Genomic DNA, 20,980 nt, shown 5'->3' with positions numbered 1-20,980 from the left:
TACTCTCATTTATTTTTACTAACCATTCTTTTTTTAATTGTTAAACTAATATACATACACAAAGTAAGATATTCCCACTGCAGAAGGTGTACAAAGGAAGGGAAGCCTCCCTCCCACTTCAGACTCTCAGTTCCCCAAATTTCCCTCCCCACAGGACCAATTACCATCCCTTTCCTAGGTCTTTTTTTAATTAAATACTATGTGTAGCAAGGCCATAATTTAGCTTAGATTGCAACATACATGTGCTGGTAAAATGTAGTTTCTTTATTTTTTGTGTGACTAATCTAGCCTTCCTTTTACTCCCATTCTCCTCTTCCTTCCCTTCCTCCACCTCCCAGAGGCTAGGGGCAAAAAAATTAACCTGGTGTCCAATTTCATTTAAACCTTAGTCTATGTGATATTTAAGTTGCCCCTCTGGGGGGTATTCAAACTGTCTGGGATGAAAATGTCCATCTCTCAAAGAACCTGTCTTTCCCTTGCTCCTTCCAAAAAGAGAGAGAGGGAAGGACTGCAGCGTATGTGACATTTAACCGGTTTTCTCAGGTCCATGTGCTGTCTGTCTACTGGCCTCTGGCTCCACTGGCCTCTGGGCTATACACTATGTCTAGCTGGTTGGGGATACCCTGCACACCTCTGATGATAAATTTGAGTGTGGAGGGTCAGGGGTCTTTGATTTGGCAATGCTCCTGGTGGTTCTCCCTGGTTGACCTCACTTTCGCTTAGCTCTTTTTGGCCCTGTTGCCCCTCTGGGTCTCGCTGAAATGCCCCTTCAACCCTGCTCAGGCAGTTTTCTGCAGCCTTTTCCACAGACCCAATTTGCCCTTGTCACAGCAGCTGCCCCTAGTTAGTGTCCCAGCCAGGTTCTCATGACTTCTGGATCCTGGCAGCACATGAGACCCAAGAGCAGCTCAGGAAAGCTAAACCTTGGGTCCTTCTTCGGCCTGACTACAATGCACAGCTAAGTTCACCCTAATGTGGCTGTGCCCCAGATTGGAACGGGACACCCCTTGAGGTGGCGCCTCCCAGAGTCTGAGACAGAGCAGTTGTAGAGGGTGTACAACTCCTCTCTTTGCCCTTACTGCTACCTTCATGTATCTGACTTTCTTCCCTTGTCCTAGCTGTCATATATTAACAAACAAAACAAAATGGGTCTGAATATCACTTGCAGATATGCTATTTTCTTTACTGTGTGAGAGAACCCAATAAGCACGGGGCCTCAGGGCTTGGATGTCGATCAATTCATGGGGAGTCTGAGTAATTGTTTTCTCAGAAAAATTCTGTTTTTCATATATCAGTAATTGAATATCACCTCGATCTTTAGGCATTTCTTCTGTAATATACGTTAGAATGATTTTGCTGCAACTGACATAATGTTCAACTAAAAGCTTAAACAATAAAAACATTTAATAATTTCACACAACAAAAAGTCTGGAGGTAGGGGTTCCAGGATAGGTTTGGCAACTCCATAATGCCTTAAAAGACCCGGACCCTCTCCACCCTTCTGCTCTGTCATCCCCAGTATGTTGACCTCTTCTTATCTTCAGGCTCATTCATTCATCATCTCAAGGTCACGTGAGAGTGGTAGCTGCTCTGGGCATCACTTCATCAGACAGCCTCATTCAAAGGCAGGAAGTGAGGGTGTTCAGGGTGGAGAGACAGCTCCAAATGTTGCTTTTCTTTTTATTGGGGTGAAAAATCTCTCCGGAAGTCCTTCCAGCAGATTTCTCTCTATTTATTATCCATGACCAAGTCACATGGTTACCCATTGCGGAAAGGAAGGTAAAGAATGTCATTTCCACAGCCTCTATCGTGGGAAGTAGGATTGGCTACCATGGAAGAAGGGGGAGGGAATTGACCGTTGAGTGAGTAAACAACATCATTTACCAAATGAAACAAATCCTGATCTTTCCCTACACAGACAGATGCCTTAACTGCTTTAGGTTTGTACTCAGAAAGGCAAAAGAGAAGAGCCCATTCATAATTTCCAAAATATTAGTCCCTTAATAGCAACAGATACACAAATAGATACATGCTAATACTTATTTTTGCCCTTTGCTTTCTTTACTCAACAATGCCAGCTTTATCATACACTAAATTCCACATACATTGCAGTCTATTTCTGGACTTGCTAAGGTGTCTAGTCATGTGCAGTACGATGCTTTTAATTACTGTAACTTTATAATATTTTTTAGTATCTAGTAGAGCTAGTCACCTTCCTACTCACCTTCAAAATTTGCTTAGTTATTTTTTCAGGTTTAATTCTGTAATATTAGCCTCCATTTAGAGCTAAGCTATGCCTTAAAAGCTTGTTTATATTCATAATACATATATTCATATATACCTATCTTGAATTAGGGTCTTGACACGTTGACAAATCTCCTCTTATTAGCTATCCCTAAGGGTCACAGATTCAAACACCTACATGAGCCAGACAAGTAATGTAAATGATTGGAGCAGGCTACCTTTCAAATATTAAACATGTAGGAGTATTCTTTACTTCCACAAAGAAATGGTCTCTTCCCATTTTTCTTGAACCATGTGGCCCTTTTACCTCTTTTGGTAGAAACATGGTTACAGGAAAATATTTTTCTACTACTCAGCACTAAGTGGATGATAAATGGCACCAGACACTTGGCTTCCAGATTAGGGAAACAATAAAGAGTGGTAGGGATTGTGGCAAATATGCTTCTTCTAAAGGGAGCAGTCACAATTCAGCCTTAGCCAATTATTGCTATTAAGGATTAGAGATATTAACAGATCTGATTTTTTTCAAAGCCAAATTTTTATATAAAATTTATTTTAAAATGTTGATATTAATCACACCAGCAGGCCAGATACCACCCGTAGGCTACTCGTTCGTGAGCTCTGAATGAGCTCTGCAAATCACCATTAAAAAGTAGGTTTATTTTTGCTAAACTGTAAACTGTCATTGTCATTTGATAAGCCACATAGTAACCAAAATAGCTATGACAATTCTGGAGATGCTATATTTAAAATTTTGTTGGATAACGTTATTATAACCCAAGAAGAACCAAATTGAAATTTGAGGACTTCCTAAGCTTATTCATTTTATTCAATTAATGTATTGAGTGCCTACTAAATTCAAAATGTGATGGCAGGCTTCGTGACGATAAAAAGAAAAACTACATGATCCCTTCCCTGGGTAGGTTTCATAGCTGATATTAATACAAAGTGTCTAATGTAACATTAGCCCTGCTTTGGATCACATACATCGTAAATATCTCACATTGAAGAATGTATGTACCGTATATACATTATATATTTAAATACAATTGAGTTATTCTTTTAAGGATTTCCTCTAATGCAAGCTAATAAAGTTTTCAAACTCTATAAGAGAGTTCTTGCTTTCATTAAGAAATCCAGACAATGGAAAAATTAATCCGGTAAAGTGGGGAACCAAAAAAAGTAGTTTTAAATTGAGAGAATTAGTCTCACCTCAATGTTAACTGTAATTCAAGTCAAATTGGAAATTTTGTTTCCATCTGATTTTCTTTCACTCTTTCAAGTAAGTGATCATGGTGGATGTTCCACTTTTGTTTTTATGTTTATTTCTAAATTGGTTAATTTCTCCCTTAAGAGATTTACAAAACAACCATTATTTACAGAATTTATTAAATTGGAAATATTTTTGGACAGAGATGTAATAAAAATATACTTCAACTGACACTTCTATTAAAATGATAGAAACAGTTCTGAAATCGTCTGTTGTTTGGTTTGTACATTATGATTAACTCTGAAGATTTTAAAGCTGTATCTTGAAAAGATATTTTTCCTTCTGCCTGTGCCAAATTGTCTAAAGAATACAGTAGAAAATGCACATATATAAGTTTAAGTCCCTATTCTAGAAATAGGACCATTTTTTAATGTGACCATTATTGTTTTGTAATTTGGGGGATTTGTTGAAGGATTTTCAGGAAGTTAGAAATATAGCTATGGTATTTACTATGACTAGGTCAATATTTCTTTGTTTCATTTCTTATATTTTGACAGAAATATTGACAAATTAAAGGAAGACACCATTAGTCAACAGGAATTTGGAACAGCCATTGAAAGCAGGTAATAAGAATTTACATAAATGTTATTTTTCAATAAAGTACCATAAATAATGGGATCTTTGGTGATTTCACTTTTATCCAGTATACACAAATGGAACAAAACATTTTTTTTCTGTCTCTCTACTACAAAGTGACAGAGAAAAGTTACTTTTATTTATGTTTATAAAAGAAAACTTTGTGAACTATCTTTTTAAGAATTTCTGAAATTGGTTGACCTTAGGTGGGAGATTTTAGGTATATTCCTACCCAATAAAAAACTACCAATGGTAATTTCATGAATTTGCAATGATAACATTCAGAATTAATCATTTTATTTCCTTCTCAGTGTCCATACGTTTTGTAATCAAATAATTCACGTCCCTGATTCTATATACGATGAGTCAGTTCATCACCATGTGTGGTTGGAGCAGTTTTTAATTCTGCCTAGTGACCATGGAAACCTCTAAGCCACCAGGTGGCAGAGTGTCCTTGGCTTAGATTGAGCATTGCAGTTTTCACTTCAAAACGGAGTTTACAGTTATTTTGAGTGGCCTTCAAATCTTTTACTCCTGTACCCCCTAAAATAATTTTGAAAACATGTACCTCCTCAGAAGACTGATTGGAAAAAAAATTTAATAACTGAACAGCTGTAAAATTTGGCATATTGTAAATACAAAAGTTTTAAAATAAAATTGTTATATCACTCTTTTAAATGACTCTAGATGAATATAAAATGCCATTGAGATTTTATAACAAATTATCATCTGTTTTTAAAAATTTCTAAACAAGCCTATCTTTTACAGCTGGATACTTAAATCATTTTTTTTTCTATTTGAAATCTTATTTCCATTTTATTTCCTCCATAGAATTTTATCCTAATATAAAACATTTTGTGCTTAAAATTTTTTATCACTTGATTATACTTCTCTGCAGTAAGAGTATGTTTATAGATGAAATTAAATGCTTTGTATTTTCTTACTGTAACATTCTAAGTATTAAATTTTTACTGGTATACAGTTGATCAAACATCATAAATATAATAATACATTCAGAAAATATCTATAATGTAAAAAGTAAAACTGTATTGGAAATGCATCTCTTAATGAGTAAGAGTGGGTGGGGGGTTAAAAGTTTTGATTATCCCTTTGTTTGGGGCTCCAGATTTTTATACTCCCAGGCAATATACCACAATAAGATTCTAGATGGGTAAGAAGTAAGCCTTTCTTTTATAAAATAGAAGCATCCTTGCAAAAGAAGTAGAGGGAAAGGAGATCCAGTATAATGAAGGTGGGTTAATTTTAACATAGCATGGGCAGATCAATTTCTAAGAATACATATGTGAGATGAAGTTCTGGGCATTAGTCCACAGGAAATATTTGGCAATGTCGGGATGTTTTTTTCTGTCACAATTGGGTATGGGGTGCCTCTGGCATGTGGTGACTTGAAGCCAGGGATACTGCTAAGCTACCCTGTTCCCAAACTGACACAGCTGAGAGCCCAGAACCTACCTCTGCTCAATAAATATCTGTGAAAAGAATGAAAAGGACAGAAGGAATCACACCATTGGTTGTACACAAACTACAATAAGATTTTGGATTCTTGCAATTAGAAATACTGAAATCTTCAGAGTACTTTCTTTTCTGAGTTTATGCAGTTTTCTTTATGAAAAATAGGAATTCCAGGAATAAAATGAAAATTTTCTAAAATTTCCCAGTATACATTTATTGTTTCGTTAATTTGGAAAACATAAAAAAGATTAAAATGACCCATAATCCTACCAGTTAATAATATCTGTGGAGAATAATAAGTGGAAGCCCCTCTTTTCTTATCTCATTGCACTTTGACTAGATAACTTCTGTTAATTAGTTGACGCCCTTTTTTAAAATTCAGATTGTTTTCTAAGACCTATTTATATCTTTAAAATTTGGAGTACAGAATATTAAGATGGTTTCCAAAATTGCCTATTTAAGAGATTCTTTCTTTCCTAGTATTAAAAGCAGAGTTTCATTAGGGGTATGTGTACACATACACACACACACATATACACACATTAAAAGCACAGGGTTCCATTGAGGGTATGTGCACACACATACCACACACACACACACACACACACATGCATACCCATATACTAGTTGAGAAAAAAGGACCACGTTTTTTTAAAAGTCAACTTTATTGAGATACATTCTACATACAATAAAATGCACTCATTTAAAGTGTACAGCTCAATGGGTTCTGAAAAATGTTTACATCCATGTAATCATCATCACAGTCAAGAAAAGGACATTTCCATCATCCCAAAAGAGTTCCCTCAAGCTCCCTTGCAGTTAGTTCCCCTCGGCTACTGGCTGATTGCCTTTTTTTAAGAATGTCTTATATACATGGAATTGTACAGTATTTATTTTTTTGGTGTCTGGCTTCTTTCACTCTGCATGCTTTGAGATTCATCCTTTGTGTGTCTGTAGTTTATTCATGCTGAGTAGTACTCCACCCTATTGATATGCCACAATTTGTCTATCCATTCACCTGTTGATGGACATTTAGGTTGTTTCTAGTTTTGATCTACCATGGATAAAGCTGCTATAAACATTTGTGTATAGCTTTGCATAGACATATGTTTTCATTTCTGTTGAGTAAATAATTGTGTGAATTTACTTTATGAGAAACTGCCAAACTGTTTTCCAAAGTGCTTGTAACATTTTACATTCCCACCAGCAATGTATAGGAATTCCTGTTGCTCCATGGCCTCTTCAACACTTGGTATTGTTAGCCTTTCTAATTTTAACCATTTTAATGGGTATATGAGTAGTTAGTCATTGTACTTTTAATTTTCATTTCCCTGATAACTCAGGATTTTGAACATCTTTTCACTTATTTATTGGCCATTGATACACTTTCTTTTGTGAAGTGTCTGATCAAATCTTTTGCCCATTTATAGTGGGCTGTTTGTCTTCTTACTGAGTTCTATGAGTTCTTCATACATTTTGGATGTGAGTCCTTTTTCAGACATGTATGTTTGTGACTTGCTTTTTCATTTCTTAATGAAAACTTTTGAAGAGTGGAAGTTTTAAATTTTGATGAAATTGAAAGAGACATATTTTAGAATAGTGTGGGGAGTTCCAACCATTTTTATGGCTATTTTGCTGCCATCCCCAGATTCTACAAATATTATTCACAGACAACTGATGAATTTCAGGGAACAACCCACTTACAAAACCTTTCTTCTAATATGAAGTAAAGTGATATTAACAGTAATATTATACAGTATCATATACATCATCACCACCAAAGTCCTTTGGTGGGAAGGGTAGGTGCTTAATTGAATTCCTATTATATTTTCTCTTGATATAAGCAGACATGTTCAGACCATTCAGAAAACTTAATAATGGCTACATTTTTTGGTTGCTACATTCTAGGCACTGTACAAAAATAATTAATCCTTGTGGTAATTCTGTGAAGTAGATATGTGTGTCCTCATTATTCAGATGAAGAAAGTGAGGTTCAGAGAAAATTAAATACCTTGACCAAGATCATATAGTTAGTAAAGGGCTGAGCTGATTCCAAGCTAGATTTCTCTTAACTCCATAGTGCTTGCTCCTTAATTAATGTTCTGTACATGTCCTCGATTTATTTGGTTTTAGATATATTGAGTGTACATTTTGGCAGGTTGTAGAGGGGGTAGATGGAGAGTTGGGGGAAGGAGATGAGGTCTGGGACTTAACTTTTGCAGAAGCTGTTCGTGCCTCCAGTTCCTAATCTCCTAGATAGACTGGGTAACTCTGAGCTCCAGGGTAGCCAAGTCCAAAGTTGATGGACATAAATACAAATCCAGAGCATAAATGCTTCATATATTCTAACCAGTTAAGCAGACCAGTTTACCACATGTTTGGCCAGCATTTCATAAGATCTTTCTTTTGTTACAAAGATTATTGGAGAGTGCCTTTCTCCAACCTTAATTTTGTTATGCCTTGATCTAAAATTTTACATGTAATCAATACTCATTATTAGAATCACTTTATATAAGCTCTTCTTATTAAAGCCATGTAGTTATTTGATATCTTATCTTAGTGATTAACACTTTGCCCATCTGTGTTCTGAAAGCTCTAATGCACTGTTATTTTCCAACTTGGCAGAAGTGAAGTTTCATTAGTTTATTTAAGTTGTAAGTCTGGAACATTTGCAGTCTCACGTTACCAGTCACACATTTCTGCTAAGGTCTTTTCTTCTACATTATGGCCTGGAGCTCTGTCAGAGGTACAGCAAAGATGCAAAAGGAAAGGACACTACTTTTAAATCAGCAATATAGTGTCCACTATGGTATAATAGACTGAATTCTGAGTCTTGGGAATTTTCTTTGTTATAACTAAATGGGCATATGAAAATCAAATGATCTTGATTAGTTAGACAGAGATGAGGAATTAAGAAATGGTGTATAATCTGGAAATTATGTACTTATTAATTAGAAGACAAATTAGTGCTCCCCGCTTCTAAAGAGTCAAAGTCCAAAACAATAATTTAGTTTTGGAATGCATTGGCATGGTATTAAAATGCATGGGGGAAAGAAGAACTAAATTAGAGAGGAAGTGATAGAAATGTGTGCTTAGGAATGGGCTGTTGTCAACTAAAGAAAAAAGGAAACTTTACACATGGGCTAAGACTTTTTCTTTTTAATTGTTAAAAAAAGTATTCAGGGAGGTTAAAATAAATTTCTTTTCTTTCACTATAAACTATGACAGGAGAGGAGATCTGTAATTTTCTGAAATTTTGTCCTATTTTTAAGCTGCTAAAATGTTTCTTATTTTTAAACCTGAACCTTTAAAACATCTTTATTCTGACATCAGTATCATGTTCATATTTGTTCTAATCCTCTCACACTATTTGATTATTAGAAAGTAATTGGCATTTAACATCAAAGTTCCACTAATATTAAAGTTGGAAGGTTCAAATACAGAAAGATTAAGACCCTGGCCCAGAGTCAATCAGTGAGTTGCTTTAGGGATCTGGTTTTCCTAACCAAATTACCTGTGGCTTGGAAGAATTACTCTAATTTTTAAGTATTTGCTGTCAGGAATTTAATCTCTCTGTAAGGTTTTTATGCTTATTTGATTGTGTTTCAGATATAAAGGAAATTTGAGCAATATTTAAAAAAATGACAATGGCCATCTCTTTCCCCTCTTTAACCCCATCCCCAAAAAACACATTTGCTGAAGGAAGATAGCCCTAGAGATAAATATAAATATATTATCTATGCCCCTTAAATAACCAGTTCACAGGAGGGATAGGTGGGTATGGCAGAATAAAACAGAAATAGGTTATAGAGAGATTAAAAAAGAAGTCAAATAAAATGCATGTACTAAAAAGGGAGAAGAGACATATAAAATAATATAGTCTTTCTTTGAAATCTTATTTTCAAAGTGTTTTATAAATTTCCATTCTTATAGCATACCATGAGTTAAGTGGACAGTTAATATTCCTGATATTTGATAAGATCACAAAGAGATAAAATATACTTTCTCCACATCCTCTGAGCCTGCAGCCTAGGCAGATAAAAACTATGTCCTGAGCCAGTGCTGTATTTTGTCCATGCTCTACTCTTCTGCCAGTGGTGCTCTGCCTAATGGGATGGAGATAGGCATCCCACCCTATAGGGGTTAGCTGGGCCAACTGAGAAGGGGCCACGGCAAAGAATAGCTTAGGCATCACTTGACGTCAGGCATAGAAAGAGAACAAACTACTGGGTAAGAAGAGTCAAGTGATGTTGATCGGTGGCTCCCCAGGGTTGAATTCAGAACATGTTCTGCTGTCTCCTGGGTGCCAAGATTTGACAGAAAGGGCAAAGGACAACTTGAACAATGTGGGTTGGGCGGGTGAAATCTCCATTCATTGTTGTTTACGTGGGAATGGAGTGCTCAGAATGAGGGAGATCTTGACAAGGCTCCCTGCTAGTAGCAGCCTCCTGTTTCTTATCAGAAACTGAACACTCGGAGTGCTTTTTTCTCTTCACCACTGGGGTTAGAAAGAGTGTGAGGAGAGCACCCTGGTACCAAAGAGGAGAGGTTTTGTGTGGAAAGGACCTTTGTCCTTAATGGGAAAAAAATAGGAGAATGAAAAGAGAAGATTAAAAAAGAAAGGACAAGATTTAAAAGTCAGAAAAACATTTCAAAAAACAGGTTAAAGGATAAAGGAATTAGCAGGAAATAGCCCTGGGTCACAAGAAAACACCAAATTATGGGGTAGAGGGAGAATGGAAAGGAAAAAAAGACAAAATCAAGAAGCTAAGTGTCAAGGAAGAAAATGTATACAACCCATATATACATCAGTGGATGGTTGGTTAAATAAAGTATGATACATTCACCCAACGAAATGTCAAGCTTTTATAAAGAGTTGAGGATACAGATATTGGCATAGTTATCCAAGACTGATATAGTGAAAAAATAAAGTGATAGAATAATTTGTAAAATATAATATTAATTTTAAAAATCATATATGTTTCTATATATGGAAAAAAATCTGGAGGAAGACGCACCTAGCAGCAAATGGTAGTTATTACAGGGGAAGGGATGATTATTGTGGAAGGGGGTTATGTTTTATATTATACATTTTGGGTTTATTCAAAACATTTTTATAAAAATCATATACTGTATGACTGTATGGTATGTGAATATATCTCAATAAAATTGAATTATTTAAAAAATCATATAATTTCAATTGTATATTAGGAAAAATTAATAAGTATAAAAATAAGTTGTGTTGAAAATAAGAAACATTACACATATAAAGTTGAAAAAAGAAGTTTATAATCTGCAGCAAAACAACACTGAAGTAATCTATACACAGGTGGGTCTCTATCTCTATCTCTTTCTCTATGTCTGTCTCTATCTCTATCTCTATGAAATTATGACTCTCAAGTTAAAGTTTTAATTCCATTTAAAGAATGTTTGTTAGTTTAAAATGACACAAATGATAGGCCTTTAAAGGGGGACTGTTTTGATTATCAATATGTCATATTATATTTTATTAACTCTAAAATAGAATATTAAACATAATCCATAGTAACATAACTTACCTATTAAAGCAATTAGTATTTTTTCAATGATTGAATGTTTTCTTTTGATTAACTTGAATTATTTCCTTCAGTTCTTCCACTATATTTTGTAAATCTCATAAAGCAACTGTAATTAATTGCTTTTAATTTAAAGACAGTTCTTCTCACAAGAGAATAACAAAGCACTTTTCTGAGATAAGAAGAAAGGGAGAGCTAGAAAATTTTACAAATATATTGTAATACATGTAACAATATTTTAAATCAGATCTTTAGAAAACAGCAGGGTTTGAAATGGACTGTATAGTATGTGAATAAAACTGTTAAAAAATACTCAATCTGCCTAGATGGATCCAATTGCCCTAAAATTTTAAATAACTAGACAAGGTTACTCTGAAAAATAAATTAATGGTGATAATTTCACCTGCGAGTTAGGATATTCTTCCATTTAGCATTTAGGAAACCCCTCCTATGTGAAACCAGACAAATAATTTATCTAATGCATTGTAAAATGTCAGTTGCAGCCATACCAAAAAAATAAGGGTAAATCCTTTGTTGTGTTCATAATGACACTGACGCTGTGTTCCAATTTGTTTGCATGTTGCAGCCAGGTGAGATATAGTTCTATTTAATGGGATTTCATCAATCTACTCATACGGAGCAGGGGCCCTGACCGTAATTAATAAAGGCATAAAATTAATTTGTCTGAGAATGAAACTTACACTGGGATTTAAAATATGTTTGGGAAACTTTTGAGGACCTATATTATTCATTTCAGGTCTGATGAAAAGCAAAACTTCACAGACATTTCTCCCTACAGTATTATAAAAAATTAGAGCCCAGGCAGAGAGGAATTAAAGGACTAGGATGAGGAAGTTAGTACAGGTGGTGATCGTTAACACTCCAGACTGTGTGAAGAGGCCACAGGAAACAGTCCCCTTCCCGCCATCTGGACCAAGCTGAGCTACTAGGAAGACCTGAGGGAGGAGACACATCTCTGCCTGGAGAAGAGATCCTGGCTGTAATCAATTCAAGTTTCTTGTCTGGTAAGAACAGCTATAAAACGGACACCACGAGGGTAGTTTTACTCCTAAGATAACTCAACGCGGTTAGTGCACCTTGGTCATCTCTTTGAAGAGTCTCAGGCACCCCCTGCGATCCCACCATCTTCTGGGTCCTCTCTCTCTGCTCCCGGGGCTGCTAACCCGGCATGCCCGGTGTCTTCCCAGCATACGCTGCGCCTTCCCGGCATACGCCGCGCTTTCCCGGCATGCACCACTCTTTCCAGGAATGGTCAAGCTGCTGCTTCCGCACCGAGAGAACTGCATCAAGAGGACTTGCCATCTGGAGTCCTCAAGCAGCTTACACTTGGTCTGGGAGTTGTTCCTCTCCTGGTTCAGGAACAGGGCTTGAAGGTGTTAAAAAGAATGAGGCTTCTTCAAGGTCAGATATCCATCCTGTCTCTTAATGCTTGGAAGGTCTCCCTAACCTCTCTCACAGGCTCCTCTGTGACTTTAAAAATCCTGAAAAATCAATGGCCCCAAGGCTCACCCACTGCGGAACAAGTCGGGTTTCCAAAAGTCAATCAATTTCAGGTTAGACAATCTAGGGAAAACATCTGTTCAGGATCAAAATATTTCCTCTTCATTCTTTTGCACAAATCTTCACTTTTATCCTGTCTAGGCTATTTCTCATTGTCTAATTGCTGTTACCCAATAACTCAAGCTGAATCATATTCTGCAGAGACAGAATTATACTATGCCTGGAGGAACAGGGAATGTAAAGGGAGTGTGAAGAAATGAGCCGCCCATTTTTTTCAGCCATAATGTTGAGGTGAATGCATACTTTATCCAATTTGATTGCTGTTAACCTTATGAATGCCTGACATCAAGAGGCCTTTAGAATTTATAGTTTTGTATGCATTATTATATATTTATTAACCAACTTAACCCTAAAAAGACTCCTGTAGATTGGTAGGTTAAGTATGATTATCTTACCCATTGTACAACTGAAGAAACAATCGATGAGAGGCTGAGACTTACTGAGGTAAGTGGCAGAACTGAGGACTCAAACTGAGGGCTTCTTACTCTATAACCCATGCTAGGAAATTCCCCTTTTGTTTCTTAAATAATCCAAAGGACCCTTTATTTTAAATGTAGATAGTTCATAATTCATCAAAATAATTTATAATAATTGCTTCTTAAATATTGTCTTATAAATGATGCTTTCTCAAGTTAAAAGTAACATGGATTCAACAGGGCTTTTTAAATTATCTGTTTAGGACATGTTAAACCAATGATAATATTAAGTGAAAAACAGAACTTGTCTCATATGAAGTCTTCTAAGAAAGGAAATTGTGACAACTTTCCTACTAAATGCCATTCCATCATTAAAAGAGATTTAAAAAAAGTGTAAATGAATTTGAACAGACATGTCAATTTTCTGCATTTGGTTCTTTGTACAAAATCAAGTCTTTGAAATTGAAATTACATTCTGTAAGCAAGAAATTCCTTAACAGCAGCTCAGAAACAGCATTAATATCTTGGTGAAATGTACATCATCTACTGATGTTAATGCGGTACTCCAATCTCTAATGTACTTGCTATGCAACCTCTGCTCATCTTCCCAAGCATCTCCATAGGACAAGAAAATGCTCATCCCCTCAAAGATAGTTCTATCCAAACAGAAAATCAGTTCAAGGTTCTTCTTGTACCAACAATATTCTTTGTAAAGTGCCACATTTTACAGAGGAGGCAAAGCCTAGGGAATCGCACCATTACAGTCTGAGGTTTGTACCTTAACCTTCCAAATGCCAGTCTTGTGAGGAGGAGTCATCACAAATTGCCATAGCAACCTAGTCTTTCTGATTCAGTGGATCAACAACTTCTAGGCATTATCCAACTGATACCTGCTAGAGCCAGTTATTCTTCCCAAAGGTCCATTGTTGAGAGCCTCCTGACCCATGGCACTTCATGAATTGTGGTAGGTCTCATAAGCAAAGTCTCTGACACATCCAAAGGAGATTATTTAAAATCAATTCATGCTCTTCGTTATAAACCCAGATGTGATTTGAGACACTATAGTCACAGATCTTAAGCACTCCAAGGCCTCCCTTCTGATTTGGGCGACCTTGTGCCACCAGACATTTGTTGGTCTAGAGGTGATAGATCCTTCCACGTTGAAGAACTTTGGGGTGTTTTGGCCCTCTTTTAATAAAAATCTGTTGCTGTGGTTTGGCATTGGGCCCAGATGTCTGCATCTGTGGGTGATTATTATCCAAATACCATTTAAATGATTTACAACCCAACTTCTTTCTTAGTTCAACACATTCACTAATATTTGCATAGCTTTTGGTTTTCAGATCAGGTCTTAAGAAAAAATACTGTTCCTTATATTCATCCAACCATACATGTGCCAGCCTCAAAGAGTTGTGTGTCCTGGTGTCCTGGCCTTCAGGAGATCCATATGGTCACCTTATCTGGAAAATGTGTCCTAAGCTAGAGCAAGGGACACTGAACAGCTTACCTCCACACATCCAGATCTGAAATAATATTTCCAAATTTTCTCTTTTCTGGATGTCCATGTCCAAGTTCATCGAAATAGTGTCTGTTCATGGCAAACAATCCACCAGCCAATAAAGTCTATAAAGGTGACTTTATGGGTGCAGTAGCTAATTCTAGTCCTTCTAACTCAGAAAGAGTAACAAGATCCCATTTAAAGTGTAGTCCCCAATTGAATCCTCCTCTTGTAATAGGAGATGAGCTGTATGTGAGCATATCAGCACTGATTATATCGATCACGGGTCACATTACAGTTTTACTGTCTTCCTGGATTGCAGCCAGCACAGGCTATAGCCACATCTCATTCACTTCACAGTGGCTATCTAGGAATACAAGAATTTCTCCTGTAGCATGTGCTTCTCCAGTCATTCTTCCTCAAATCAATCCCTCATGCTTCATATTTCTTATTACTTTAGTTTTTTTCCAGGGAGACATTTTTGGATATATTCATCTAGTTATCCTTTCAAATCATCAAAATCACTATCATCTCACTCTCTGCCTCTCTTTCCTCCTGAGAAGGTGGCAGCATAGCTGCCCAGGTTGGTGCTGTTTGTATGTTTGGATAACATTTGTTGATCACTCATTGCAGAAGCAGTTTTCAGAAAACTTGTTACTGATCAAGATATTTCAGATAATTGGAAGATAGACAGTACTGCAACATCCACTTACAAGACAGAAACCCTCCTGATTATCAAGGGTAAAACTGCATGAAGAAGCATGATATTCCTATGAATCACATGGCCCAGCAGGTTACCAAAGAAGACTTTGCCACATTTGATTATATACTATGTATGGATGAAAGCAATCTAAGAGGTTTGAATAGAAAAGGTAGTAAGTTAAAAACTTCAAAGTGAGAATTGAACTACTTGGGAGCTTTGATCCACAAAAACAACTTATTGAAGATCCTTATTATGAGAATGACTCCAACTTTGAAACTGTGCACCAGCAGTGTGTTAGGTGGTGCAAAGCATTTTTTGAAAAGTCACAGTAAAGTTGCATCCATTCATTAGTGAAGGCCAACAATGATTAACATCTTTACAGTGATGTTCTAGGTTTTTCAGTCAATTCATGTGTTAAAAGTGTAATGCTTCATAGCTCAAGGCCACAACTTTTTTTTCAATTGCCTAATTTTTTTTTCTTAAAAAATAATTGTAGATGGAAGTCAATGTTGTCTTTGATTTACACAGTTTATGGGGTACATTAAGTGTTCTTAAACAAATTGGACCACTTATCTTGCCCCAATTACAAAAATAGTGAACAAACAAAATAGTAGAACCACAAAATATAATGTTTTGTGTGAGTTTTGTAACAATCATTTCTTTCCAATGTTTAACCTTCAGGTACTATTCCAGTGATGGCTAGCATTCTAACGTGCTTAATTATGATCTTAATAATTAATTAAAACATCAGTTTCAGGCCCAAGTCAATATTTGAGCCCAAAGAGACTTTTAAATAATCTATCTCTTTGTTAAGTCGATATGTAGAACTTGATGGGCAAATGTCTTCTGTTCACCTATACTACCTCTCTTTTTACCCCAGGATCTTTTATTGAATTAGACTTCCCTGGTCACAGAAGTTCACATCTTGATTGGAAGTATTTTTTTTATTGAGATTGTTCATATACCATACAATTATCCAAAGATCCAAAGTGTACAATCAGTTGCCCCCGGTACCATCATACAGCTGTGCATCCATCAACACAGTTAATTTTTTTTCAATTTTTAGAACATTTTCATTACTCCAGAAAAGAAATAAAGACAAAGAAAGGGAACTCAAATCCTCCCATACCCCAGCCACTCCCCCTCCATTGTTGACTCAGTATTGAATAGTACATTTGTTACTGTTGATGAAAGAACATTAAAATACTACTAGCTGTAGTATATAGTTTGCAATGGGTATATTTTTTCCTATATGCCCCTCTATTATTAATGTCTAGTTATAGTGTCATACATTTGTTCTGGTTCATGAAAGTGATTTCTAATATTTGTACAGTTAATCACGGACATTTCCACCCCAAGGTTCACTGTTTTATATATTCCCATCTTTTAACCTCCAACTTTCCTTCTGGCGATATACATGACTCTGAGCTTCCCCTTTCCACCACCTTCACACACCTTTCAGCACTGTTAGTTATTCTCACAATGTGCTACTGTCACCTCTGTTCATTTCCAAACATTTAAGTTCAACCTAGTTGAACATTCTGCTCATAATAAGCAACCACTCCCCATCCTTTAGCCTCGTTCTATATCCTGGTAACTTATATTTCATGTCTATTAGTTTACATATTATAATTAGTTCATATCAGTGAGACCCTGCAATATTTGTCCTTATGTGTCTGACTTATTTCACTTAATATAGTGCCCTCAAGATTTTTTCAACAACCCGTTTTTTTTTTAAGATGGTTTTGTTCACACACCATACATTCTGTCCTAAGTAAACAGTCGATGGTACCCTGTATAGTCATGTATTTATGTATTCACCACCTTCACCACCATCTATATAAGGACTTCTCCACTTCTCCCACAAAGCAGGAGGAAGAGTCAAAGAAGGTAGAGAGACAAAAGAAAAAGAAAAAAGAAAGAGAAAAAAAGAAAAACATGACAGCTAGAAAGCAACAAAAGGAAATACAGCATTAAACTAAAGTAGAATGAAGAGTCAGACAACATTACCAATGCCAAGAGTCCCATACTTCTCCCTTATGTCCCCCTCTTATATGCATTTACCTTTGGTATGTTGCCTTTGTTATGCTAAAGGAAGTGCAGTACAATATTTCTGTTAATTATAGTCTCTAGTTTGCCCTGATTGTATTTTTCCCCCAATAACTCCCTATTTTTAACACCTTGCAAGGTTGACATTCATTTGTTTTCCCTCATAAAAAAAGGATTTGTACATTTTATCACAATTGTTGAGCACGCTAGGTTTCACTGAGTTATACAGCCCCAGTCCTTATCTTTCCTCTTTCCTTCTGGTGTCCCACATGCTCCTAACCTTCCTCTTTCAACCACACTCACAGTCATCTTTTTTCAGTATACTTACATTGCTGTGCTACCATCACCCAAAATTGTGTTCCAAACTTCTCACTCCTGTCTTTTCCTATCTGTCTGTAGTGCTCCCTTTAGTTTTTCCTGTAGAGCAGGTATCTTGTTCACAAACTCTCTCATTGTCTGTTTGTCAGAGAATATTTTAAACTCTCCCTCATATTTAAAGGATATATGATTCTTGGTTGGTGGTTTTTCTCTTTCAGTAACTTCAGTATATCACCCCACTTCCTTCTTGCCTTCATGGTTTCTGCTGAGAAATCCACACATAGTCTTATCAAGCTTTCTTTGTATGTGATGGATCGCTTTTCTTTTGCTGCTTTCAGGAGTCTCTCTTTGTCTTTGACATTTGATAATCTGATTATTAAGTGTCTTGATGTAGGTCTATTCAGATGTATTCTGTTTGGGGTACACTGCGCTGCTTGGATCTGTAATTGTATGTCTTCATAAGAGATGGGAAATTTTCATTGATTATTTCCTCTATTGCTTCTGCTCCTTTTCCCTTCTCTTCTCCTTCTGGGACACCCATGACACATATATCCATGAGTTTCATGTTGTCATTCAGTTCCCTGAGACATTGCTCATATTTTTCCATTCTTTTCCCTATCTGTTCTTTTGTGTGTAAGCTTTCAGGTTTCTTGTTCTCCAGTTCCTGAGTGTTTTTCTTCTGCCTCTTGAGATATGCTGTTGTATGTCTCCATTGTGTCTTTCATCTCTTGTGTTGTGCTCTTCATTTCCATAGATTTTGCCAGTTGTTTTTTCAAACTTTTAGTTCTACCTTATGTATGCCCAGTGTTTTCTTTATAGCCTTCATCTCTTTTGCCATATCTTCCCTAAACTTTTTGAATTGATTTAGCATTAGTTGTTTCAGTTCCTGTATTTCAGTTGAAGTGTAAGTTTGTTCCTTTGACTGCCCATAACTTTGTTTTTCTTAGTGTAGGTTGTAGTTTTCTGTTGTCTGGGCATCTCATTTCCTTGGTTACCCCAATCAGGTTTTCCCAGACCAAAATGGGCTCAGGTCCCTGAAGGAGGAAATATTCAGTATCACGAGTCCCTGAGGGTGTATCTTAGTAGGTTGACACACCCTGTGAGACCTCAAGCTGCTGTGCTTTTCCTAACCTGCCCAGCAGATGGCATCTATCAGCCTGTTGCTCCTGACTGGTGTAAGGAGGTGTGGCCCCTTTAATTCTCAGCTTAAGTTTTTTCTGGTTTAATTGTTTCCCCCCAGGCCCTGGGGTCAGGCTCTGAATGGAAGGTGGGTTGTATAGCTGGGCACCACCTCTTTCCTTTAGGGAAGATACACCCCCTAGGGAATTTTCATTTGCATTTAAATAGGCTCTTTGTCTCTCTGACTCTGCTTCCTCCACCCTTGTCTGGGTTAGAGTGCTATGAACTGAAAATGGCTGAGTCTTTCTTCACTGCAGAGTGCTGCAAACAGAATGGCTGAGGCTTTCTCCACTGAGCAACTCAGGTTGAGAAAGAGAAAACAGGACAGAAAGCTCCCTTTCAGGGTCAGTCCACAGCCCCCAGTTTCACCTGTTGGCCAGAGATAGCACCCGGTCCTCTGGGCTCCCCCTCCCAAGACAGAGAAGTCCCCTGGCTCTTCAAGATCAGTCGTCACTAAAACCCTCTGTCTGCTTGTTGGGGATTTACAGCTTGCATTGAGCAGTCCACGTTTGCCAATTAAAAGCCCAGTTGGAGCTGGCCTGAAATATATTCACTTGTTCAGAGAGTGCTCCTCTCTATCAGTGAGGCTTTGCAGTTTGTATTGCTTTGGGGGAGGGGGCTTCCGGCTTGCATCTGCAGTTTCTACTCATAGATTTCACACTGCGATCTCAGGCATTCCTCCCAATCCAGGTTGGTGCACAGTGTGTAGACAGTCACGGTTATCCCCTAGCAGTTATTCCAGATCATTTACTGATTGTTCCTGGTTGTTTATTAGTTGCTCTGGGGGACTAACTAACTTCCACTCCTCTCTCTGCCACCGTCTTCTTCCATCTCTCAATTGGAAGTATTTTGATTCACACATGCCCAGAGTGCACACTTGTATGTTAGAAGGATAGGAAAGAGAATGATTTATGGAATAAATCTTTAGCATTATTCTTAATTTTTGTTTATCTAGTTTATTTCATGAGGAATTCAGTTTTTTTGCTCCCATTTGGACCACCTTGCCTCTGAAAATTTATATCCAGAAAGGACACTGTATGTTGTTTCATCTTATGTTCACTTTCACAAGTGTGTCTGTTTTATATGCACATACAACCCAAATGTCAAATAGTATGTATTGGGACAAATAGGAAAAAATAGTTTAAAAAGCTGGAAAAAGAGAATTGTTACATTGAAGTCCTTAAATAATATGTTGTGTTCTTTTATTACTGTTTCATTTATAGGAGAATATAGATGATTTCTGTGTACTTTGAGATAACTGTAATTTCAAATTCTTTAGGATATATATCAGAAAAGGTTGTTTTTAAAATAAACTGGGGAGTATAAAAACATAATTTATATAAAAAGTCACTATCATCATCCACTAGGATAATTTCATGAAGAAGATTTGTTGGAATCCAATCAATGACACTGTGCACTGTCCACAGCAAGGTAGAGAAAGTTTCATGGTAGAAACAAATAACAATGCTAACAACTGGAAGATCAGTTGAGTAAGACTTTTACAAACTGCATTCCTTGTATCTGGCACATCTCTATATTAGCCCAAGTGTTTACTAATAAGCATATTAAAACATGTTTCTGATAGTCCAAGTCTCTCAGCTCCTGATCATGTTCATTAAAAATCATATCCAATTCAGGGGAGAATTTATGTTATCTTTTCCTGATCATCAATTTATCTATCTTGTCACCACTCTTGTTTGCTTTGAACTGCAGCTCTAGTATTCAACTTGGACCTTGAGTAAAACAAGGATAGAATTTTGGGGGGAATGGTCCAGGGAACCCAGACCCCTTGATGGGCACGTTCTTAAGTGACTGAGTCACTTCACTGAAGTTGAAATAAAGAGCAAAGCCGCCCAGGTCACAGATGTAAAAAGACATCTATAACAAAAATATCGAATTGTGACACTTCCAATTATAGACCTAGCATAGCTGAAGTGCCATTTTCAATTTCCTTTCAGTAGCTTCCAGCTGTTTTCTCGTAAGCAAACTTGGTATTCCAAACCAGACGCCTGGAAGGTCAGTTGAATTGCTGTCTCCCAGGACTCAGACTGTGGCATCTTCTCTCCCACCACAGCCCTGGTTCCCCTTTTACTTTTTAAAGAGTAATTAAAAATAATT

General features: G+C 36.7%; 1 pseudogene; it reads right to left on the bottom strand.

Annotated features, from left to right (window-relative positions):
* Nucleotides 1-13,894: 13,894 nt before the first annotated feature.
* On the bottom strand, nt 13,895-20,769 carry LOC119530058 (annotated as a pseudogene).
* Nucleotides 20,770-20,980: the final 211 nt, after the last annotated feature.

The sequence above is a fragment of the Choloepus didactylus genome, chromosome 3 (assembly GCF_015220235.1).
Source record: "Choloepus didactylus isolate mChoDid1 chromosome 3, mChoDid1.pri, whole genome shotgun sequence".
NCBI classification, from domain to species: domain Eukaryota; kingdom Metazoa; phylum Chordata; class Mammalia; order Pilosa; family Megalonychidae; genus Choloepus; species Choloepus didactylus.
The sequence above is the reverse complement of the archived record's forward strand: the minus strand, read 5'-3'. Positions and strand labels throughout refer to the sequence as shown.